This window comes from Pseudorca crassidens, chromosome 7 (genome assembly GCF_039906515.1).
Source record: "Pseudorca crassidens isolate mPseCra1 chromosome 7, mPseCra1.hap1, whole genome shotgun sequence".
NCBI lineage: Eukaryota > Metazoa > Chordata > Mammalia > Artiodactyla > Delphinidae > Pseudorca > Pseudorca crassidens.
In genome coordinates this window covers 108659207-108685599 of record NC_090302.1, presented here as the reverse complement: position 1 = coordinate 108685599, position 26393 = coordinate 108659207, and the positions used below count along the sequence as shown (strand labels likewise).

Sequence of the window (26393 nt, the reverse complement as noted above, 5' to 3'; positions counted from 1 at the left end):
ACTACGACTACTCTTTAGCTTAAATTTACATATAGAATTTATTAGTGCCAGACATGGTACTAAGCATATTATAAGCATGAATTCATATAATTATCACAACAATCATAGGTATTATCCTCATTTTATAGATAAGGAAAATGAGGTCTAGAAAATCCTAATACCTTCACCAATTTCTTATAACAAATACATGAAAGAGCCAGTTTGAGCCACAGTTTAGTTGGCCTCTAGCGTATTTGTTTTTCATGAATAAGTCATTTCTACATTAATATCTGCAACTCAGCAGTTTCTAGACTCTAGAAGCTTATATAAGCAAACAACTCCCTTGCTAGATCTCGTTTTAAAAAACATTTCTGCTAGCTATCCAGAATTCTCATATGTGATCTAAGTCAGTGCCTGAGCCTGAACTTTATAAACTTCCTCCAATGACTCTCCCAATGGGGGCCCTGAAACCCAGCCTCAGGGATTGAACTCTCCCATCCTAAGGCAACCTACCATACTTGACAATATATGTGTATGCAACTTGATTTTTGAATAGGGTTTGATATTTTAATTTCCAGGTTGCCTTTGTCTGCTCAGGCTGTCATAACAAAATACCATAGACTGGGTAGCTTAAACAACAGACATTTATTTTCTTGAAGTTCTGGAAGCTGGTAGGTTCAAGATCAAGATGTTGACCAATGCAGTTCCTGGTGAGAGCTCCTTTGCTACCTTGAGGACAGCCATCTATCTCCCTAGTGTGCCCTCATATGGCAGTGGATTAGAGCACACCCTATGACCTCATTTAAATTTATCACCTCCTCACAAGCCCAATCTCCAAACACAGTCACATTGGGCTTTACAGCTTCAATATACGAATTTGGGGGGAACACATTCTGTCTATAACACAGACCCTATACAAATTAGAACAGGCGAACAGAAATTCTCAAGAATAGCTATTAGCGTCAGCTCTAGCCTTGTTGACACTCCTGACTTTGGAGAAACACACCCGTAGGTTCAGTATCATGGCCATGACTGTGCTGCAGATTTGACTCTGCTTCCCTGTCTCCCAATTCAAAATGGGAGGAAAGATCAAAAATATTTCAAGATAGAGTATACTCAAAATGTTCTTTTTTTTTGAGATTCAGTGGAGTTCCTTTTCTTTTTTTTTACTTTCCCAAATAAACATAAATCCTTGGATCACAGGAAGTCATTGTTTTTAGATATTTCTTAGAACTTTTTGACATTTTTCTTGCTCAATTAGTGATCCAATATGCATAATTATTTTTATACAAAAATGACTAAAACTTGCCCAAAAGTTTGAATTTAAGCAGTCAATACATAATTTTTTATCCATTTGTTAACTTGTTTACAAAATAATGTGCTGTTTTACTAAATTCAACTAGTTCTGTTTTCTTTGTTTTATTTTTTAATTTGCCTGCCTGTTTAACCACTGTGTGTGTGCACACATAAAGACAGAAAAATCAAAAAGGGTAGAATAAAATCCATTTTAAATGCCCTAGAATTTTTCCAGAGCCTCTAAAGGATTTGAGTATAAGAGAGAAAAATTGTATTTGTATTGCTTGGAAGTAGCTGCAATGGCAAATTTAAACAAAATAAGCCATTCTCTGTCTCTTCTCATTATGTGAAAGCAAAAGGAGTTGGGGGAAAAAAAAGATGTATCTCATGGAGAAGAGTCTTCTCTTTTCTCCTCATTATTTTAACAAGAATATCATTTTCTCATGGTGACTGTGAGAGCATGACAATGTGTTACCTACCACCTCTCATTATATATATATATTTTTTTTTTTAATTTATTTTTGGCCACGTTGGGTCTTCGTTGCTGCGTGTGGGCTTTCTCTAGTTGCGGCGAGAGGGGGCTTAGTTGCTCTGCAGCATGTGGGATTTTCCTGGACCAGGGCTTGAACCCATGGTTCAAAAAAAAACTATACAATGAAGCAGTATTTTATTTTTACATAAAGCATTTTTTCTTGCTCTCTACCTGCTCTTTTGCCAAAAAAACATTTTCCCTCACTGAACACTCACTTACAGTATAGTGTTCATCCAGGAAAACAGCCTCAGCTACTCTTATACTTTATGACTGTGAATTCTATTTCACGAGGTTTGTTTGTTTTTCGTTTTTTTTTTTTTTTTTTTTGGCTGGGTTGTGTCTTCATTGCTACGCACAGGTTTTGCTCTAGTTGCAGCAAGCGGGGGCTACTCTTTGTTTGCAGTGTGAGTGCTTCTCATTGTGGTGGCTTCTCTTGTTGTGGAGCACGGGCTCTAGGCACGTGGGCTTCAGTAGTTGTGGCTCGCGGGCTCTAGAGCACAGGCTCAGTAGTTGTGGCGCCCGGGCTTAGTTGCTCCGCGGCATGTGGGATCTTCCCGGACCAGGGCTCGAACCCGTGTCCCCTGCATTGGCAGGCGGATTCCTAACCACTGCGCCACCAGGGAAGCCCTCACCAGGTTTGTTTTAATCTATTCAGACAATATACATATTATTGTATAGGAATGGCAGGGAGGCCACCCAGAATAAAAACCATGTCACGTGGAAGCTTCAGCTTTGTCTTTAAACAACAAGCCATTTCACTGCCTTGGCTCTGAACTCATTGGTTTGTGGTCTGTATTCATGTTTGGTTTACTGCTTTGTTTCCCACTTCATTCACTGCCCAGTCACTTGTTCTATGCCTCAAAGTCTCAGTCCATTTATATGAGTGAATTGAAGGCCCACAAATCTACTGTCGATTCCTTCTTGTGTATTTTCCATTTCAGTTATTGCATGTGTCAGCTCTGATTGGTTCTTTTGTGTGTGTGTGTGTGTGTGTGTGTGTGTGTGTGTGCGGTATGCGGACCTCTCACTGCTGTGGCCTCTTCCGTTGCGGAGCACAGGCTCCGGACGCGCAGGCTCAGCGGCCATGGCTCACGGGCCCAGCCGCTCCGCCGCATGTGGGATCTTCCTGGACCGGGGCACGAACCCGTGCCCCCTGCATCGGCAGGCAGACTCTCAACCACTGCGCCACCAAGGAAGCCCTTGGTTCTTTTTAATAGTTACTCTTTGTTGATGTTCTCACGGTGTTCCTCCATTGTTCTCCCAAGTTCAGTGAGCATCTTCATGACCATTGCTTTTAACTCTTTATCAGATAATTACTTATCTCCATTTTCTTAAGGTTTTTCCCTGGGGTTTTATTGTTCTTTCTTTGGCACAGATTCCTTTGTCTTCTCATTTTGTTTGACTTTCTGTGTCTGCTTCTATGAATTAGGCAATACAGTTGCCTCTGCCAGTCTTGAAGTTATGGCCTTGTGCAGGTGCACCCGTATGTAGACTGCATATGCCCAGTGGTTTGGGCAACAGGGCTGGAGCTGGATCCTGACATGGGCCAGGACTTTTCCTGGGGCCCGCCAGGGGCCGCCACCTTGGCAGAAGGGCTGGAGCTAGAGCCAGCTGTGGGCCTGGGGGCATGCTAGGATAGTCCTGGCAGGCTGGCTAGAATGCCAGGTTCTTTTCCATCTTCTGCCTCTGAGCTGGGACTCAGAGCAAGTGAGTTTGTGCATGAGCCCATACACGTAAAGTCTCAATTTCCTATTGCTCTCTGGCTCTCTCCCTAAGCCCCACTTGTTTTCAAGGCTCATAATCCGCTGCTCCTGAAGCTGCTGGGAGAGATTTCCCTTTCTCTTCTTTGTTTGCACAGCTCCTGGGGTTTAGCTTTGGATTTGGCCCCGCCTCTGCTTGTAGGTCACCTGCGGGCATCTGTTCCCCGCCCAGACAGGACATGGTTAAAGTAGCAGCTGATTCGGGGGCTCTGGCTCACTCAGGCCAGGGGGAGGGAGGGGTATGGTAGTTATAATTGAAATGTGGGGAGAGCCTGCGGTGGCAGAGGCTGGCATGAAGTTGCACCAGCCTGAGGCGCGCCGTGCGTTCTCCTGGGGAAGTTGTCCCTGGATCCTGGACCCTGGCAGTGGCGGGCTGCACAGGCTCCCGGGAGCGGAGGCGTGGATAGTGACCTGTGCTCGCACACAGGCTTCTTGGTGGCTGCAGTAGCAGCCTTAGCGTCTCACGCCCGTCTCTGGGGTCCGCGCTGATAGCCGCGGCTCACGCCCGTCTCTACAGCTCATTTGGGCGGTGCTCTGAATCCCCTCTCCTCGCACACCCCGAAACAATGGTCTCTTGCCTCTTCGGCTGGTCCAGACTTTTCCCCGGACTCCCTCCCGGCCAGCCGTGGCGCACTAACCCCCTTCAGGCTGTGTTCACGCCACCAACCCCAGTCCTCTCCCAGCGCTCCGACCGAAGCCCGAGCCACAGCTCCCAGCCCCGCCCACCCCGGCGGGTGAGCAGACAAGCCTCTCGGGCTGGTGAGTGCCGGTCGACACCCATCCTCTGTGCAGGAATCTCTCCGCTTTGCCCTCCGCACCCCTGTTGCTGTGCTCTCCTCCGTGGCTCTGAAGCTTCCCCCGCTGCCCCCCCCCGCCCCCGTCCCCTTCAGTGAAGGGGCTTCCTAGTGTGTGGAAACATTTCCTCCTTCAGAGCTCCCTCCCACTCGTGCAGGTACCGTCCCTATTCTTTTGTCTCTGTTTATTCTTGTTTCTTTTGCCCTACCCAGGTACGTGGGGAGTTTCTTGCCTTTTGGGAGGTCTGAGGTCTTCTGCCAGCGCTCAGTAGGTGTTCTGTAGGAGTTGTTCCACATGTAGCTGTATTTCTGATGTATTTGTGGGGAGGAAGGTGTTCTCCACGTCTTACTCTTCCGCCATCTTGAAGGTCGCCCTTCTGGGAATATTCTTTTTTTTTTTTTTTTTTTTTTTTTTGTTTATTTTTGCGGTACTCGGGCCTCTCACTGTTGTGGCCTCTCCCGTTGCGGAGCACAGACTCCGGAAGCGTAGGCTCAGCGGCCATGGCTCACGGGCCCAGCCGCTCCGCGGCATGTGGGATCTTCCCGGACCAGGGCACGAACCCGTATCCCCTGCATCGGCAGGCGGATTCTCAACCACTGCGCCACCAGGGAAGCCCTGGGAATATTCTTAATTTATTATTCTTACATCTTCTTTTACTCCTAGAGATACAAGTATCATAGTGAAATTTTTTGCTGACAGCTAAAATTCTTGCTTAGTATTCTATTTCCTGTAAAAAGGGATTAGATTATATAAATGTGACATGTGTCAAAAGGTAATTTCAAACATTAAAAGTATCATCTTAACTGGAGGCTACCACCTACCTGAGTTTAAAGAATAAAGTTTTTAATCATTTAATAATATTAAACATATTTTCAATTTCAATCACTTTAAATTTTATATCAAAAGCCATCTTTTCAATGTTTGATATAAGATACAGTTGTGTGAATGCTGTTTTTCAGCATGTTACCAGACGCCAAATCACATTTTGTCCTTTCTGGGTTTGGATGTTCATGGCACATAGTTTTTATCAGAATTAGAACTCCAAGTCTGTGTTGCACATAGTACCAAATCTGCAGAACAAACCATTCCAACACATAAAATGCACTGATGACCTGTCTATCCCTGACAGCGATGATTTTGACAGAGCAGAAATGAAGACAGCTAGGGCTGTATGCCCTTTAAAAGCAGTCAAAATTGTTCAACATCAAGAGAAAAAAAAAAAAACAGAAACTGTCACAATGCAAATGTTTATTTCAACTTAAACAGTCTACTGTAACCAAATACACAAATAACTGACTTCGTTTTGTGTATATAGAAAGGTAGGCAGTCTTTAGAAAACACAAAGAATTGATAGTGTTAACTTACTGTAGAAAATCAGAATTGATGAGATAAAGGAAAATAAATAAATAATGTTAAACCAGTTTCCTTACCAACTAGCCAACTGACATTAAAAAGAAAAGGATTTTTTTTTGGTCTGCTCTGAACTATATGCTGCTCCATACGTTACTTTTATAGACTCCATACAGAGTAGTATCTGATTTAGGATTTTTTCATTACCTCAATGACCAAAAGTCATGGGATTTTATCAGCATGTAAAAATCATTTAAATACAAATGTCTCTGCATCCATTATTTAGAGTAAGTCTATAAGAAACATAAACAAAACCAGAGAATTTCACTGGATGTTCAACATTATACTGAAATACATGATTTATTTTTGTATTCTTTATTGTGTGGAATTGCATTAATATAAGAAAAGTCATGCTTGAGGATATGGGGAGGGGAAAGGGTAAGCTGTGACAAAGTGAGAGAGTGGCATGGACATATATACACTACCAAACGTAAAATAGATAGCTAGTGGGAAGCAGCCGCATAGCACAGGGAGATCAGCTCAGTGCTTTGTGACCACCTAGAGGGGTGGGATAGGGAGGGTGGGAGAGAGGGAGACGCAAGAAGGAAGAGATATGGGAACATATGTATATGTATAGCTGATTCACTTTGTTATAAAGCAGAAACTAGCACACCAATGTAAAGCAATTATACTCCAATAAAGATGTAAAAAAAAAAAAAGACAAGAAAAGTCATGGAGAGAATGTCTGGAATTGTATTTGTATGAGAAAGGCGGTGGGCAGATGATTCTGCAAATTGATAAAAATAAAATATCTTAGCGACAAAGCAGCGAGCCAGAATCTGTTTGGAAGTGCAGAGTGAGAAGTTTCTCCATGCTACATGGAGACTAACAGTGGACATCCAGAAGGACATTCAACCCCCAAAGCAACAGACAATGATATACATCTGTAGAAAATATGTCACAGAAAATAAAATCCAGGGATGCAATCAGATGCAGAGCATGTAGATACAGAATAATGTAAAGAGAAGGACTAAAAGATTGGTGGGTTTTGATGCTGGATGAAACATGGAATTCAGAGGAACATCATTGGTATTTTGATTTGCTGTCAATGTTTTTTTGCTGTATGGCTTTTTTATTAGCATCCTTAAGAATACAACTACCAACATGATTTCATTTTAAGAGCCATATTATATTTAAGTATCAATTAATAGCTTATATAAGAAAATTGCTTTTTGTTCAACTACATGATTTGTAATTTAATTTTATTATATATGTAATCTAACACACAATGAAGGTTAAAAGTGAATTGCCAAACCACACTTTTGATCGAAACCTACAATCATCTGGGGCCCTTGTTAAAAATAAAGGTTTCTGGGGCTTCCCTGGTGGCGCAGTGGTTGAGAGTCCACCTGCCGATGCAGGGGACGCGGGTTCATGCCCCGGTCCGGGAAGATCCCACATGCCGCGGAGCGGCTGGGCCCATGAGCCATGGCCGCTGAGCCTGCGCGTCCGGAGCCTGTGCTCCGCAACGGGAGAGGCCACAGCAGTGAGAGGCCCGCGTACCGCAAAAAAAAAAAAAAAAAAAGGTTTCTAGGGCCTCTAAAGGTCTGATTGAGTTCCTTGGAAACCACTGACATCAACTGTAAGCCCTCTAGCATCATTCTGTGTAGAATATACCACTGCACCTACTGTCAGTGTGCATACATAATTTCGAGTTACATTTTTTATTTGTTACTTGGTGTAGGCCGTTGTATATCTGTATACAGTGCTTGACTTTTTTTTTTTAATATTGGGAGACGAAAAAGAAAATGTAGGACCTCCCTGGCGGTCCAGTGGTTAAGACTCCATGCTTCCAATGCTGGGGGCAGGGGTTTGACCCCTGGTTGGGGAGCTAAGATCCCAAAAGCTGCGTGGAGTGGCCAAAAATAAATTAAAAAAAAATTTTTTTAAGCCAAAGAAACAAAAAAAGCAACATTATAAAAAAAAAAAAAAAGAAACTGTAATGGTGGCTTTCTGTGAGGCAAAATCAACCACAAGAGGATGAAGCTGACTGTTAAGGCAGGTGTAGTCTGCCAGGCGTAATCTTTGACTCAGGTGAAAAATTTCTGCTTTCAGTATACAAAAATAATAGGGACTGGTTTACACTGAATTACTGGATAAATGTTTAAAATTTTGCCTTGATCCTAGGGATATGGAATTGATGGTCACACCTATACTCCATTTGTTTCGGGACTCCATCACTGTGGAAATGTCATGTTGGCCTCCTTAACATTCATTTTGAAGATTAGATACATTCTAACTTAAAAAATTATCTATGCCTATTTTTGAAAACACCTGTGTTTTCAAACACTAAGCTCTATAAATTTATTCCATACTATACAAAGTACTATCATGCTCCAAGAGCTCTAGTATAATGACATCACGATATATTGGGTATTATTATTTAAAACAGCCTTTGAAGCCCTGTAAGATTACTGTCCCAAAGGTTTTGGGAAACACTTTTACACAATTACTTCTTTAGGTTGAATGGCAAGAGAAATTCCTGCAGAATCATACTTCATGTTTCATCTTGTGAAATTGCTTGCATTTATTTTCTTATACTGTGATTTGGTTACTAGCCATAATTCCTTATCTCATCATTGCTAGGCACCTTAGAGCCAAACTTGTACCCCTCTCATAGTAAGTAAAGAGGTTATAACAGTGGGGGGGCGGGGGGGACCTCATTCTTAAATACTCTGTTGTACTCACCCTTATTCTACTGTCTCCTTTTGTCTCACCTCAAATAATGAATTGAGGCACTAATTGGTAACACTAGTTATAGTAATACAGAGTAATAAACATGCTGCAAAATCTCACCAATCTCACGCTGACATGAACAGTCTAGGAGAGGTGTTTCTGGCAGTCTGAGTTTACCTCCATGTGGTCATTCCATAAGCCAGCTGACAGAGACTTTGCCGTCTTTAACACGTGGCTTCCAATGTAACAGAGGTCATCTTTATCCCACTAAATAGAAGGAACAAAGAACATGGAGGAATATACACAGAAGCTTCTTATGGGCCAGCCCTGGAAGGGATACCCATCACTTCTGTTCTCATTCCCTGTCTGGAACTCAGTGGCATGGCCTTGCCGCCCTGCATGGAAGGGGTGGGATTATAGTCTAATTATGAGCCCCAAGCAAAATTCAATGGCAATTTTTTTAATAGCTAGCAAGGAGTATCTGCTACAGACATATACTGTCAAGTCCCAAACGCTTACTGGACAGGCAGAGAAGATTAAATAGAAGTACCCATATGGAAGAATGGTTTTAAAATATTTATGATGCAAGCATAATGTGTTAGGTAAAAATGTGAGTTAAATACTGTAGGATATAAAAGTAGTTAAAATTTCAACATTCCTAAATTTCAAACTTTTGTTACATTTGCAGAAAATTAAACATTTAAGAAAAGGAGTAACAAGTGTTGTTTATATTAAGTAAATGGAAACTTTTTTATTTAGGTTAATTAAGTAAACTCAGGAAGAGAAAACATAACTAAAACTGAATTTAAGTTATTGTATAGTGCTTATATTTGTAGAACATATTTTTTTTCAGATTTAGGTTGATTTTGTTGATTCATGTATACAGAAAATTTTACAAGAGATGAGCATAATATTTTGTTAGCAAAGCCATCTTGTTACACTGAATTATATAACATTTTAAAGAACAAGTCAAATGAAGAACAAAATCTTTTTTACATAGTATCAACAGGGAGATGGATATATTTTATATACCTGTATTATAATATATTTTATATACCTATACTATATGAGTTACTTAGAACAGTCAAAATCATAAAAAAAGAAAGTATAATGGTGATGGCCAGGACTGGAGGTAGGAAGAATAAGGAGTTATTCTTTAATAGGTATAGAGTTTCACCTCCATTTCAAATCTACATGATGAAGAGAGTTATGGAGGTGTCTTCACAACAATGTGAATGTACTTAATACCACTGAACTGTATACTTAAAAATGGTTAAGATGGTAAATTTTATGTTATGTGTATTTTAACCCAATTTTAAAAAGGAAAAGCACACAGGATATCCAAAAGGATAGCACACAAAGAAGAAAGAAATGATTAATCTGGCAATTAAAATAAGGGCAAAACTCCTAAATAAACATTAGCAATGTGAGCCATCCACTCTCTGTATTGAAAGCCTAGTGTGCTGGAACCAAGAGTTTATCCTAGAAACACAAGACCACAGTTTATTAAGACAACTATTAAGGAATGAATATCAACATATTAAAGGAGAGAAATCTCTGATCATCTCAATATACACTGAAATAGCAATTGATAGAACTCAGCATACGTCCCTTTAACAAAATCCTTAATCAGATAGAGATAGAAGGAAACGTCTTTAAGTTGCTGAAAGCATATCTGACATAAGCTCACGGGGGTGGCAGCTTTGTACTTCCTGGCATTATCACTGTCAACACATTTCTCACCTCCAGACCCGTCTAGTGCTTGGGCTCAATCCCTGTGAGATACCCTTAATCCTCACCGTTGGTTGAGCTTAGCCACTGGGGTCAGTTTCTTAAGAAGAGGAAGCATTGGTTGATGCTTCAATTATGTAGTTCCTAGAATTAAACACAAAGCCACGTTCAATCTCTGATGGGAATCATATCATTTCAAGGTCACTGCTTTGTCTGCTTGTGACATTCCTTAGGCATTTATTACAACTAATTTTGAACTAATTGGGAAAACCCTGTGCCTTAATTTTACCTTTCCCTTCGTCTAATAACTATCTGCCGATTCCTTTGTTTAGAAGAGCATATGCATTTTTCTCTTCAGTGTACACTTTTACTCCCACACATTTGAAAATGCAAAATTCATGGACGGGGGTGTGCTGAGAAAATAGACCACGAGGTACACCACCACCTTCTGTAAAAGCAAAGAGAGGTTTCCAGCAGCTAGCCTGGCCTGGTGAGTTGTAAAAACCAAGGAAGACATAAAAACTTGAGAATTCTGCCAAAAGAGAAAAGCAAGAAGAGCTGGGGCGGGAGGGGAGAATGTGCCGATACAAAGACAGAGAAAACCTCAGTTAATAACAACACAAACAGAACACCCCAACTGAAGGTAACTGGCAAAGACTCCAGGAGGTATTTGCAGCTTCCTGTCTGTGGGGAGGGAGGGAAGGAAGCCTAAAAGAGTTTCAAAGGGCATTAAAGGGACACAGTCCCTGCTGGCTGCTTCAGGATTTGAGCAGGAAGTCTGCTGCACGTAAGCCTCTGGGAGTTCCCCACCCAAGGGTCTCCCCACCAGGATCGTGGGCACCCCAACACCCTGAGTGCTAAACCCACACCTCCCCCAACTCTGCAGCCAGACCCTTGAACTTGCTCCCGAGTGCTGCAGGGAGAGCAGGTCCAGTGACTAAAGTGCTCGCAGAAATGCAGATCAGCACAAACTGGAGCTTTAGCGCCACTTTCTGGAAAACAAAACCAAGTTGCCAGCAGCCAGCCTGGTGAGTTGTAAGAAAAGAGAAAACATAAAGGCTTTAGAATTCGGCCACAAGAGGGAGCAAGAAGCCTGAACAGGTCGGCCCATAAAAATCCTAGAGAAGCCCAATCACAGCTGCACCAATGAGCAGTTCCCAGTTCAAGACAACCAGTGAATTTTTTTTTTTTTTTTTTTTTTTTGCGGTACGCGGGCCTCTCACCGTTGTGGCCTCTCCCGTTGCGGAGCACAGGCTCCGGACGCGCAGGCTCAGGGGCCCAGCCGCTGCACGGCATGTGGGATCTTCCCGGACCAGGGCACGAATCGGCAGGCGGACTCTCAACCACTGCGCCACCAGGGAAGCCCCAACCGGTGAATTTTTAAAATCATCAAGGAAATACGCCATCACCAAAAAAGAAAATAGTAATTCTCCAACAACCTAGCTCAAATCCATTAAATATTGTGATCTAGATGATAAAAAAATCAAAATAGCTGTTTTGAGAAAACACTAACGCAAAAAAGACATCTGCACCCCCATGTTCACAGTTTAACCAAGCAGGACGCTATGGGGTCTTCCTAGGACAGACTCTCCTATGTCCTATACCTGCCTCGTTTGTAGAACAGCTTTAGTCTCCCAGGCCTCCCCTGTGTCACAGAAGGCTGGCTCAAGAGTTAATGATTGAGAGAATGTGAACATGTAGTAAAAAAAGACGGCAGCTGGGCCAGGAGAACTGGTAACAATTTAAATGATAGATCAGCCATACAGCAGTCACAGAATATTTAGTTCCTCCCTGAAGGACATAGATAACAGTATCTAACACATATTCCTGAGTTGTTTTGCGGATACTAAAACCTCCACCAGATGGAACACGCCATGTTGCTGCATAATGACCATGAGCATGTAGCCACCAGACCAACTTACCAAGAATACTCTAACTGGCAAAGTCATGCTTCAGTCATGAAGGAGAAATAAAGACTTAACAGAGAGACAAAAGCTAAGGGAGTTGATCACCACTAGCACTGCCTTGCGAGAAATGGTGAAATGAGTTCCTCAAGCTGAAGTGAAAAGATGCTAATTAGTAACATGAAAACATACGAAAGCATACGACACAGGGCGAGCAACAGATCAACAGAAGTGCTGCTCGTGGGCGAGGGATATCAAGAATAATGAAGAAAGATAATGAACATCAACCATGGCCTCAAGACCAACTGCAAGTAGCAAGGCCTGTAACTTTCCTAACCCTAGTGTTTTAATATTTTTGAGTTATAACTAGCCACAATCTTAAAAAATCAGGGACAAGACGAAATAGGTTTAAGATGGGGCAAGAGAGAATCTGAGTGGTGCAAGGGGTGGACATTAGCACACACTGTTGCTGTCCTGTTCTTATCCCTTGGCTTTCTTCTCTACACAGAGGGGGGTGCTTACTGTGACTACCCAGAGCCTTTTTCCTTAGGGCTTTTGGAGAACCACAGCGTACCAGAAGCAGTTAGTCTCCTTGGAAGCAGTTAATCAATGATGTATAAGGAGTTGTGTAGATAAACACCCCTGCTTCCTCTTCCTTCACTGGCACAACTCTGTAGGATCATCTACACTTCATTCCAGAGTTCACCATGGGAATGATACACAGTAGCCCAAAATGGTAACTGTCTTCAAAGTCATCCTTTTTCAGTTTCTTCTCTTCCTTGTCTCATTTCCCCACTCTTCTATGGGTGTTTATTGGGATCACCTTCCTAAAGAACTCCTGGTGTTAAAATCCTTGTCTCAGAGCTTGCATCTAAGAAAAATACTAAGAATACCATTAATCATGTTTATCCTAAATTTGTGAAAACGCTCCTATTTTATTGTTATCACACAAGGTATCTTTTCTTAAGTAATCGTGTGTGTGTGAAGTGTTCCCCACTACTACAAATATAGTCTATGAAGGCAAGAATTCTTTTACTGGAAAAAATTTTTTTATTGAAGTATAGTTGATGTACAATGTCATAAGTTACAGGTATATAATATACCATTTATAGTTACCATAAAATATTGGCTATATTCCCCATGTTGTACAATATACCCTTGTAGCTTATTTTATACATAATAGGTTGCACCTCTTAATCACCTACCCCTATATTGCCCCTGCCCCCTTCCCCCTCCCAACTGGTAGCCACTAGTTTGTCCTCTATATCAGTGAGTTTGCTTCTTTTTTATTATATTCATTAGTTTTTTTTTTTATTCCACACGTAAGTGATATATCTGTTCTTCTCTGACTTATTTCACTTAGCGTAATACCCTTCAAGTCCATCCATGTTGCTGCAAATGGCAAAATTTCTTTCTTTTTATGGCTGGATAATGTCCCATTGTATGCATGTACACCACATCTTCTTTATCCATTCATCTGTTGATGGATACTTAGGTTGTTTCCATACCTTGGCAATTGTAAGTCATGCTACTATGAACACTGGGGTACGTGTGTCTTTTCTAATTAGTGTTTTTCTGTTTTTCTGATATATACCCAGAAGTGGAATTGCTGGGTCTTATGGTAGTTCTATTTTTAATTATTTGAGGAAACTCCATATTGTTTTCCACAGTGGCTGCACCAATTCCCACCAACAGTGCACGAAGGTTCCCTTTTCTCCACGTCCTCTGAAGGCAAGAATTTTCTCTGCCTTGTTCACTACCGTATTCCCAGGACTTATGACAGTGCCTGGCACATATTAAGTGCTCAAAACATGGAATAACTTAGTGTACTAAATAAATTGATTTTCTAATGTTGGCTCATCCTTTCCTTCCCAGATGAATACTACTTGGTCATGATGTATTATTCTTTTACTTTGAGATTAGATTCAATTTGATAATAGTTTCTGTAGCATTTGTATCTATGTTCATAGGTTAGATTGGCTATTTTTATCTTTTGCTGTCTGTGGTCAGGAGCTTCTAAGATAATCCTCAACTATTCCCGCCCCTAGGTCCACACCAATGTGCAAACCTGTCCCCCTGAGTGAGGCCTGGACTTACCAACTTAGATATGATGAATAGAGTAATATGATATGAGATGGGATGCCATTTTCAAAATTAGATTATTACAAGGCTGACTTTCATTTTGGCTTTGCTCTCTCACTCCTTCTCAGATCACTTGCTCCTGGGCCAGCCAGCTGCCATGCCACGAGTTCTATGGGGAGGCCCATGTGGTAAAGGACAGGTCTGCCAACAACCACGTGAGTGAATTTAGAAAGAGCCTTCTCCCAGCCTTCAAAAGAGCACGCAACCCCAATGACAGCTTTGTCTGCAACCTCAGGGAAGACCTTGAGCCAACAGCACCCAGCTATGCCACACCCAGATTCCTGACCCACAGAAACCGTGAGGTAGTCAATGTTTGTTGTTTTAAGCCACTACCTCTTGGGGTATTTTGTCATGCAATAATATATAACTAATATGTTGCCTTGTGACATATCTATGTTGTGGCTATTCTGTTTCATAAAGTGTGTTGCGCTTCCCTGGTGGCGCAGTGGTTGAGAATCTGCCTGCCAATGCAGGCGACATGGGTTCGAGCCCTGGTCCGGGAAGATCCCACATGCCGCGGAGCAACTGAGCCCGTGCGCCACAGCTACTGAGCCTGTGCTATAGAGCCCACAAGCCACAACTACTGAACCCGCGTGCCACAACTACTGAAACCCACGTGCCTAGAGCCCATGCTCCGCAACAAGAGAAGCCATTGCAATGAGAAGTCCGCATACCGCAAGGAAGAGTAGCCCCCGCTCGCTGCAACTAGAGAAAGCCCATGTGTAGCAACAAAGACCAAACACAGCGAAAAATAAATAAATAAATAAAAAATAAATAAATAAATAAATTTATTTTTTAAAAGTGTTGAGTAGCCATCCAGCTTATTCTATCATCTGAATTATTATCACAAAATAGAAATTATCTATTCCTTGAAGGTTGTGCATAAAATCTTGCTCATTCTAGCACCCTTTGAAAATGAAAGGATAGAACTTCAACTACTTGCAATTTTATTTTATTGGCCAACTTTATTGACATATAATTCCCCAAAAGTGTCCACTTCATTCAGATACTTGGTATAGAGAGTTCATAGTATTCTATAATATTTCAACACTTCTCTATCTGTTATTTTAATGGAAAAGAAATAAACCAAAAGAGCAATGATCTTTTAAGTGGTAGAATAATGCATTATATTTATTATCATCTTAGTAATTTTATGGGTTTTCCAATTTTAAAATTAAAATGTATTATTTAGGAATGAGAATTCAAAAATAAAATACACATATAGTACATAGGTATCTATGTACATATTTATGTGTGTATGTATTATATCTATATGTTTTTACACAGAGGGAAAGTTATTAGCGATTTAACAAAAGTATACTCAGTAGAAAGATAAAAGATGTCAGAAACCTGTAGGGTAAGAAGTGAACGGAGAGACTTCCCTGGTGGTCTAGTGGGTAAGACTCCACGCTCCCAATGCAGGGGGCCCAGGTTCAGTCCCTGGTTGGGGAACCGCATGCTACAACTAAGAGTCCGCATGCCGCAATGAAGATCCCACATGCCGCAACTAAGACCCGGCCCGGCCAAAATAAGTAAATAAATAAATATTGGGGGGGGGGGGGAAAGGAGTGAATGATGAATGGAAAGAACTGGAAACAGAGAACATACTACTATTTTCCTGAGACAAAAGGGGGAACGTTAGGGTCTTATGTAAAAAGTAAACTAAAGAGAGGAATGTTATTTTATCTTTTGCTTTCAAAGCACAGGAACTTGAGGATGTTTACAGACTGAAGGTAAGGAAACAATAAATTTAGAAAGATTGCAGCAACGAGAAGAAAAAGAAACAATTGATGCTGCAATGACTCCAAAGCTTTCAATACTACTGAGTACAGGGAAGGAAGGTAAACAATGAACACTCGATTATAAATTATCTGAGTATCTATTGACTTCCTGGAGAGCTAAGTTCAATAGTAAAACCCAATAATTCCTAAGTCTAATTTATTATCTCATGGAAAATTAACTCCTTTCTTCCTTCTTTTGTAACAATTTGTACTTTGATAGCTTGATAGCTATCTGATTTTCTCTTCTGTGTTCTTTTAAGGAAAGGGCTTTGTCAAAGTGCTTTATCTTTCTCTACTGAGGACCTGAGCAATCTGGTGATAAGCTACCTTTCAACACTCATCTGGTGCCCACCAACCCACCCCCTGAATGCAATGAACCTTCCTCTGACCTTTCCTTTGATGTCCCTGACTACCAGCCCATGAGTCACCCAGTGTTCTTGGGCTCCCTGGGCAGCCTTCCAAGCCCATCTCCTGTCTCCAAATCTGCCTGGACGAGAAACAATTTTATAGAAAATGTCAAAGCATCGATGAAAATTCTGCCCTTACTGTTCCATAAGGGAACTCAACGATGTGTGCTCATAAATGTGATTCCTTTGCAATGTAACCTATGCTTCCAAAGCTTTTCATGATCAGAGGTGCGAAAGATCCCCAGCCAGTCAGATTTAAGTAAACGGAGTAGTCATCGGGAACCAGCACATTCCCCAATGACCCGAAGACCCCTCTGTGTGTTTTTAGGGTACTGAGAGAGGCTTGTTCCCAGATGCCACTGCCCCAGCAACCTCAGAGGAGAAAAAAAACCTGAACCCAGGCTTAGGGGAAAGTCATCCCCAGAGCTTTAAGCCCCCTCACTGGCCCTCCTTAGGCTAAGGCTTGTGAAGTTGCCTCTTCCAGGACCTCAATCCCCCATCTCCCCACCAATCCTCCATCCCTGACTTAGCTCAAGATGTCATTTGCAAAGCCTCAATAGCCAGGGAGGACCTGCTCAAATAATGTAACTACATGTTCCATTGGGAGTGGAAGGGGTACCCAGAGGAAGCCATGGAAGAAAGGAGCTTCCTTCTTGGTACTGACAAAAGTTACTCAACCCAGAGTAAGAGCGTCTAAGAAATTACGAAGACCAAATAAGATCATGAATGTGAATGCGCTTTGCAGTCTCTAAAATTGGCATTCTTACTCATGTCTTTTTTATTAAAACAGGCAAAAACTATTCACTGAGCAAGTAATCAACAAGTGCAACAACAAGTGCATATAAATATATTAACACAGCACAAAAGGAATGTGTAAGTCATCACCAAATGAAGCAAAGTGTTTTAGACTCAGAAGTTACTCGGTAAGTATTTGTTGAATTTAATTACATGGGTATCTTCCTGAATTGCTTTGATCCTGGTTTGGAAAGTGAGACCTATTTCTTTACAAACAGGATAGGGGAGCAGCTCTTGGGGTGGTGAGTATGAGTCCAGAATAGCTGACTGTTTTTCAGTGAGTTTGACTGAAAAATACTTAATGAATCTTAGGTCAAATGTGACACTAGTCAAAAGAAGGAAATCTTCTCTGAATTCTACGATAGCTTCAAGGCTAAAAGACTTCTGAAATACAGAAAATGCGACTTTTACCGAAGAAGTCACCATGCTTATAGCAAAACCAGGGGTTATATGCACACCAGCCAAAAAGTGCTTGCTTCATGCTGTAGGGACCCACTGTGCTTACTGAAATGGACATTCCAAGCTCCATTTCACACATCCTGCATCATGTTGCAGCAGTGAACTTTTGGGAATTGACTCTTCTACCACCCAGTACTGTGACTTGATTAGTCTGTTCATTCCTCTTGCCTGCATCTGGCTCGGATGTATACTGATTTAAACCATTTTCAACCCATAAAATGTACAGAGAATTTTGCCAATGGAGCCAGCTCATGTCTTCTTTAATCATTCCCTAGGCCGCCCAAACTCCTTCGGTGTTCCTCTGTGTTCATTTCTTTAGGGTCTACAAGGTACTTGTGCCACCCTGTCAGACACATGCTCAAGTTGCACTGCCATTGTCTTTCCTGTATTATTTGCTTTCCCAAGTGCATCTAAGGTCCACTCTTCCTTTCTGGTCTCCCTCACACTGCATATGACTGTGATGTGTAAACAGTGTGTGTTCACTAAGACTTTAGATATAAAAATTAGTTGATCTCATTAGTTGGTTGGACAAAGAGGCAATCAAACAAAAGCTTTTCTGTATCTCACTAGCCTGTGTATGGCTTCAAATACAGTTTCATTGCTGAAGTCTGCTAATGTACATTCCCCCAAATTAATAATATTAATAAATAGGCATGCTATTATATCTAGTGCTTCCCTTCCTATTATTGGCGAAATAAATTGAATGTTTTTACTCTATAAATGTTGCCTTAACCTCCAGGAACCATAAGACGATGATTTTTCAACAGAATATGTCTCCTTCCTTCACCGTGGCTATTTCTCTTTAAGTGCTGTGCATCCTACTGTCTTTGCCTACACGCTGCCAACACTTGACAAATGGACTCTGAATGACTGATGGTCATGTCCATTGCATGATATCTCCTGATAATGAAGGCTCATTGGAACACAGAAATGTTCTTACCACTGTAAGGTTCAATAATCATACAGCAACTCACTTCATGAGTACTGAACACAGAAAGAAGTTCTCTTCATCCAAGTTACAGATTCTCTCTGACTTATTCAACCATGAGGGTCTTGCTTTCCATCCTTGGGGTCCTTGCCTTGTTGTTCCTCAAGGTAAGAAGGAAACCTTTCATTTCAAAGTTATGAAAATATAAATGAAAAAGAATACAAGGTCTTCCAAGAGTTTGAAAATAAATTTGACAAGGGAAGATTGTACCATAAGACAAAGAATGTGAGAGAAGTGGAGAATTTATGGTTAGGGCAACATCCATAAGGTGGTGCCCCCCAGGGATTTAACCTACTATAAACTCTTACTTGAAGACTGTGTTTGATCTAAAGAAGGTAGAAGGAGGTTTATAGAACACAGAAAATTTGGGGAACTGAAGAAATGGAAAGTGAGTGGTGATTAGAAGAAGGGCCAGGGTGAAAAGGAGGCTGCTCCATCATCATCTGTGGTTTACAGAACACTCTGATCACTGACCTATGTACGGGTTTATGTGGAAATTACTTCACGTGTGGTGGGAGCTAAGATTCCATCCTCACACTTAACCAAGTAACCAATTATACAGGCATATTTATTGAATAATCAATCTAACCCTCCCAAATTAATTTTAAAATCCACCAATATTACGTAATAAATATATATTAATTGTTGGGCTTATCACTGGGACTTGTATTATTATCTACTGACATCTTTTCTGATGCATGTACTACCTTAGATCACCTGTAATACCTGGAAATTCAAGATTTCCCTCATTGTTCTTGTTCTTTTTATTGAGATAAAATTCACTCTTTTAAAGTGTACCATTTCAGTGGTTTTCTGTATATTCCTAAAGTTGTGCAACCATCACCACTATCCAATTCCAAAACATTCCATCACCCCAAAAAGAAACTCTGTATTCATGAGCAGTCATTCCCCATTCTCCCCTCCCCTCAGACCCTGGCAACTATTAATCTACTTTCTGTCTCTATCGATTTACCTATTCTGGACATTTAATATAATCAAACAACATGTGACTCTTTGTGTTTTCTTTCACTTAGCACAAGGTTTTTCAAAGTTTATCCATGTTGTAGCATGCATCAATACGTAATCCCTTTCAAATGATGAACAGTATTCTATTAAATGGATACACTACCTTTTAATCATCCAGTCGTCAGCTGATGGACATTTGGATTGTTTCTAGTTTGGAGCTATTATCAATGATGTTGCTCCGGACATTTACATCCAAGTTTTTGTGTGGATATATTTTCAGTTCTCTTGGATATATACCTGGGTATATTGCTGTGTTTTATGGTTACACTATGTTTAAATTTCTAAGGAGCTGCCAAACTATTTTCCACAGCTTCATCCTTTATTTTACAATCCCACCAGCAGTGCTTGAGGGTTCCAATTTCTCCACATACTCACATACTCCGCTATGGTCCATATCTTTTATTATAGTCATCTCATTGTAGTTTTAATTTGTATTTTAATTTGCATCTAATTTGCAACATTAATGATGTTGAACATCTTTTCAGTGTTTTATTGGCCATTTGTATATTTTCTTTGTAGAAATGTCTACTCAAATCCTTTACTTATTTTTTAATTTAGCTGTTTTTCATTAGTGGGTTGTCAGTTCTTGGTATATTTTGGACACTAAACCTTTAAGAGATATAGGTTTGCAAATATTCTCTCCCATTCTTTGAGTTGTTTCTTTTTAAAAAAATATTTGACTGGACATTGCTGTACCAGTGAACATGTTTCCAGGTTTGAGTGAGAAACAACTCAGATTCAGTTATCTCCGTGGGCAGAGGACATGATTTTATATGTGGAAACCCTAAGATGCCCGCAAAAAATTTAGAACTAGTAAAAAAAAATTCACTACATTACAGAATACAAAATCAATAAGCAAAAACCAGTTGCATTTCGATATACTAACAACAAACTATTCAAAAGAGAAATTATGAAACCAATCCCATTTATAATAGCATCAAAAGAACAAAGTACTGAGGAATACAACTTAACCAAGGAGGTGAAAGATTTGTACACTGAAAACTACAAAATATTGATGAAAGAAATTAAAGGAGATGCAAATAAACAGAAGACAATCCCTGTTCATCGACTGAAAGAATACTTCTAAAATGTTCATAATTCCCAAAGCAAATTATAGATTCAGTAAAATCCTTGTGGAAATCCCAAAGTTATTTTTTACAGAAATAGAAAAAACAATCCTAGAACAGTTTAAAAATTTTTTTAAACAGATAAAATAATTTTTAAAGAAAGGAAAGAGGGAAGGAAGAGAGAGCCCTAAAATTCTTATGGAGCCACGAAAGTCCCTGAATAGCAAATCAATTTTAAGCAAAAAAACAAAGCTGGTGGCATCACAATTCATGACTTCAAAATATATTACAAAGCTATAATAATTTTAAAAGTGTGGTACTGGCATAAATACAGACATGTAGAACAGTGGAAGAGAACAGAAAGCCCAGAGATAAGCCCACAGAGAGAGAACTGATATTCAACAGGGGTACTAAGACTATACAATGGAGAAAGGATAGTCTCTTTAACAAACAGTGTTAGGAAAACTGGATAGTCACATGCAAAAGAGTACATTTATAGAAAAAATCAATTCAAAATAGATTAAAGGTTTAAACATAAGACCTGAAACTGTAAAATTTCTAGAAGAAAACATGGAGGAAGAGCTCATGAGACTGGTCTTTGTAATGATTTCTTGGATATGCACAAGCACAAGCAACAAAGGCAAAATTAGACAAGTAGGACTACATCAAACTAAAAAGCTTCTGCACAGCAAAGGAACAGTCAACAGAGTGAAAAGACAACCTACGGAATAGGAGAAAATATTTGCAAACCCTATACTCAGTAAGGGTTTATAAGTTCCTCGCAAAACACATGAGGAGCTCACACAACTCAACAGCCCAAAATAATAACAAAGCAATTAAAAATGGGCAAAGGACCTGAATAGATATTTTTCCGAAGAAGATATACAAATAGCCAAAAGGGATACAAAAAAAGGTGTTCGATGTCACTTATCATCAGGGAAATGCAAATAAAGCCCACAATGAGATATCACCTCATACCTGTTACAATGGCTATTACCAAAATAATAATAATAACAAATATTGTAGATATATGGAGTAAAGGGAACCCTTGTACACTTTTAGGAGAAATGTAAATTGAAAGAGTAATTATGAAAAAGATTATCAATGTTCCTTTAAAAATTAGAGCCAGAACCACCGTAAGATCCAGCAATTCCACATCTGAGTATATATCCAAAGGAAATGATGTTTAATCAGGATGTTGAAGAGATATCTGTACTCCTATGTTCACTGCAGCATTATTCATACTAGCCAAGATACAGAAACAACCAAAGTGTCTGTCAATGGATAAATGGGTAAAGAAATTGTGATATATATATACACATACATATATGTGTATATATATATGTGTATGTATATTCACACAACAGAATATTATTCAGCCTTAAAAAGAAGGAAACTATACCATTTGCAATGACATGGACAAATGCCCTGAAGGACATTATGCTAAGTCAAGTAAGTGAGACATAGAAAGACCAATACTGTATGATCTCATTTATATGTGGAACGTAAAAATGTAAAACTCAAAGAAGTAGATAGTATAATGGTGGTTGCCAAGGTATGGTGGGTGGGGGAATGGAGAGATGTTAGTCAAAGGGAACAAACTTCCAGTTATAAAATGAACAAGTTCTAGAGACTTAATGTACAGCATGGTGACTATAGTTAATAAAAATAGTTAATAATACTGTATTATATACTTGAAATCTGCTAGGAGAGTAGATCTCAAGTGATCTTACCATACAATAAAAGAGGATAACCATGTGAAGTGTTGGATATGTTAATTATCTCATGGTGGTAATCAATTCAATGTATATTATATCAAAACATCGCATTGTATACCTTAAATGTATACAGTTTTTATCAGTCAGTCATTCCTCAATAAAGGTGAAAAACACAAACACACAGGAAGAAAATGTGATATACATCAATATACAAAATAAATTCAGCCTTAAAAAAGAAGGAAATCCTGCTGTTTGTGACCCATGGATAGACTGGAGGACATACTCTAAGTGAAATAAATCAGACAGCGAAAGACAAATACTGTGTGGTCTCACTTATATGTGGAATCCAAAAACGTCAGACTCATAGTAACAGGGCCTGAGGGTGGAGGAAGCGGATAGACATTGGTCAAAGGGTACAAAGTTTCATTTATGCAAGACAGATAAGTTCTGAAGTTCTGCTACACACAGTACCTATAGCTAACAATACAGAGTTATCTATTTAAAATTTTCTGAGGCTAGATCCTATGCTAAGTATTCTTATCACAAGTAATAATAACAACAACAATAATAAAGGAGGTGAGAGGAAACTTCCGTATGTGATGAATACGTCTATGGTCCTGATGGTGGTGATGGTTTCACAGGTAGAAACTAGTCACCAAACTTACTGAGTTGTATACATTACAATTAAACAATGAAAAAGACATATTAATTACAGTATCACCAACATACAACCCCCATTGTATTAATGAATCTAGTCATTGGGCATCAGTAGCTGCTATTATCTCTGAAAGACAGACAACCAGACATTATGGGCCTCCTGATACAACACACACACACACACACACACACACACACACACACACACACACACACACACACACACCACCAGCTACAGTACAGACAGCTAAAGGACTCAAACATGAGTCAGGTCAAGCCTCTGAATCCAGCTGCCAATTTGCTGAAAATATGGAGGACACATGCTAATTTCTCCAAGAGTAGGGAAACACTACAGGTTAAACACCCCAAGTTCTTCAATTTGAATGGGAGAAAATATTTGCAAATCATGTATCTGATAAGTGGTTAATATCCAAAATATATAAGGAACTCATAGAATTCAACAGCAAAAATTAATAGTAAGAAGAATAATCTGATTTTTAAATGGGCAGAGGCCCTAAATAAACATTTTTCCAAAGAAGATATACAAATAGCCAACAGGTCCATGAGAAGATGCTCAACATCACTAATCACTACAGAAATGTAAATCAAAATTACAATGATATTTCACTTCATACCTGTTACAATGGCTATCATAAAAAAGACAGGAGATAAGTGTTGGCAAGGATGTGGAGAAAATAAAATCCTTCTGCACTGCTGATGGGAAGGAAAATTTGTACAGCCACTATGGAACACAGTATGGAGGTTCTTTCAAAAATTAAAAATATTACTGCCATATGATCCAGTAATCCCATATCAAAAAGAACTGAAATCAGAATCTCAATGTGATATCTGTACCCCAATTGTTTATTGCAGCATTGTTCACGACATTCAAGATACGGAAACAACCTAAGTGTCTGTCTACAGATGAGTGGGTAAAGAAGATGTGGCCTATATATACAATGGAAAATTATTCAACCATGAGAAAGAGGAAAATCCTGCCATTTGCAACAGCATGGATGGACATCAAGGGCATCATTCTAAGTGAAATCTGTCTGACAAACAAAGGCAAATATTGTACTTTATGATATCACTTATATATATGTGGAATATATAAAAGCCAAACTCATTGAAACAGAGAGTAGAGTGGTGGTGGCCAGGGGCTGAGGAATAGGGTGATGGGGAAATGTCAGTCAAAGTATACAAACTTCCAGTTATAATATGAATAAGCTCTGGGGGTCTAAGGTACTGCATGGTGACTACAGTTAACAATACTGTATTACACACTTGAAAGTTGCTAAGAGAGTAGACCTTGAATGTTCTCACCACACACACAAAAAAATGTAATTATGTGAGTGATAGATGTTAACTAATCCTACTGTGTAATTATTTTGAGAGATATATATATATATATATATATATATATATATCATTGCTTTGTACACTTTAAATTTATACAATGTTATATGTCAGCAATACCTCAATAGAGCAGGAGGAAAAACCCTCAACAATAAGAAAATGAACAACCCAATTACGAAACAGGCCCAAAATCTTAACAGACACCTCTCCACAGAAGTAGAAATAGCAGATAGGTATGTGAAAAGATGCTTCATATCACATGTCATCAGATAATTAAAAATTAAAACATCACCTATTAGAATGGCTCAAATCCAGAATACTGACAACAGCAAATGCTGACAAGGATATGGAGTAATAGGAACTGGACGAACAAGGAGAGAAAAGATGTGCAAGATCTCTTCACTAAAAGCTACAAAGCACTACTGCAATAAATAAAAGAAGACCTAAATGACTGGATAGACTATATTCATCATGAATTGGAAGACTCAATACTGTTAAGGTTCAATTCTTTCTAAAATGACCCCGTAGGTTCACTGCAATCCCAATCGTAAGCCCAGCAGAATTTTTGTAGAAACTGACAAACTGACTCTAAAATTGATATCGAAATGCAAGGGACTTAGAAGTTTTAAATGATACTGGAATAGAAAAAAAAATTGCACAACTAACACTGTATGAATTTAAGACTTACTATAAAACTATATTAAGAAAGGCAGCATGATACTGTTTAAAGACTGACTAACAGACTAATGGAACCAAATAAAGGACCCAGAAGTTGATCAACATTTACTGTCATTTGACTTTGTACAAAGTTGCCAAGGATATCCGAAGGGGAAAAGAAATCTCTTCAATACATGCTGCTGGAACTGCTTAATATTCATACAGAATGTGGATATTTATTTACTTTGTTCATATGACCCTACCTCACATCATACTCAAAAGTGAACTCTAGATATATCATAACAGAACGTAAAGACTAAAGGTCACAGAAGAACAGAGGAGAATATTTTTGTGACTTGGGGGTAGGCAAAAGTTTCTTAGGACACAAAAAGTAATAACCACAGAAGGAAAAACACGTATAAATTTGACTTCAACAAAATTTAAAACTACTGATCACCAAAACATACTGTTAAGAAGAAAAAGAAGAATTAGGAATTCAATAATAAAAAGAAAAAAAAAGATAAAAAGGGCAAAAAATTGAATAAACACTTGACAAAAGAAATATAGACACTGCCAAGAATCACATTAAAAAGTGACTATCATCAGGAAAATGCCAACTACAATGACGTGAGATATCACTACACATACCCACTCCAATGGCTAAAAATTAAATATGCTGACAATACCAAATGCTGGCAAGGATGTGGAGAAACCGGAACTCTCATGCATTATTGGTAAAAGTGTAAACTGTACAACTACTTTGGAAAAAGTTCTGAAGTTTTCCTATAAAATTAAATATACATCCATACAATAGACTATCTGGCAACTTAAAAATGAAATACTAATACATGCTACAACGTGGATGAACCTTGAAAAACTATACTAAGTGAAAGACACCAGTCCAAAATAGCATATATTGCATGCATATATTGCATAGCATGCTATGTATGATTCCATATATATATGAAATGTGCAGAACAGGCAAATCGTCAAAAAGTAGATTAGTGGTTGCCTGAGGCTGAGCGGGGATGGAAAGATATGGAGAGTCTTATGGGCTAAATTCATGTCCCCAAAATTTCATATAATGAACTCCTAACTCCTAGTACCTCGAAATGTGACTTTATTTGGAATTAGATCAATTGCAGATATAATTAGTTAAGATGAAGTCATTAGGATGGGCCCTAATCCAATATGACTGATGTCCTTATAAAAAGGGGAAATTTGGACAGACATACACACAAGAAGAATGCCGTATGA

General features: G+C 39.4%; 1 long non-coding RNA gene and 1 pseudogene across 2 annotated transcripts in view; both read left to right on the top strand.

Annotated features, from left to right (window-relative positions):
• The window catches only part of LOC137228208 (uncharacterized), a 64969-nt gene extending 40382 nt beyond the window's left edge, over positions 1–24587 (top strand). Inside the window, exons 1-5 of one of the 2 annotated variants that reach the window (XR_010945198.1) lie at positions 4323–4519; positions 14294–14527; positions 17204–17336; positions 18407–18762; positions 23997–24587. This is a non-coding gene — a long non-coding RNA (uncharacterized lncRNA). Of the gene's footprint in view, positions 1–4322; positions 4520–14293; positions 14528–17203; positions 17337–18406; positions 18763–23996 lie in introns of those variants that run through there. The other variant, XR_010945197.1, reaches the window with a different exon arrangement.
• On the top strand, positions 6135–6774 carry LOC137228288 (DNA-directed RNA polymerases I, II, and III subunit RPABC4 pseudogene; annotated as a pseudogene).
• Positions 24588–26393: the final 1806 nt, after the last annotated feature.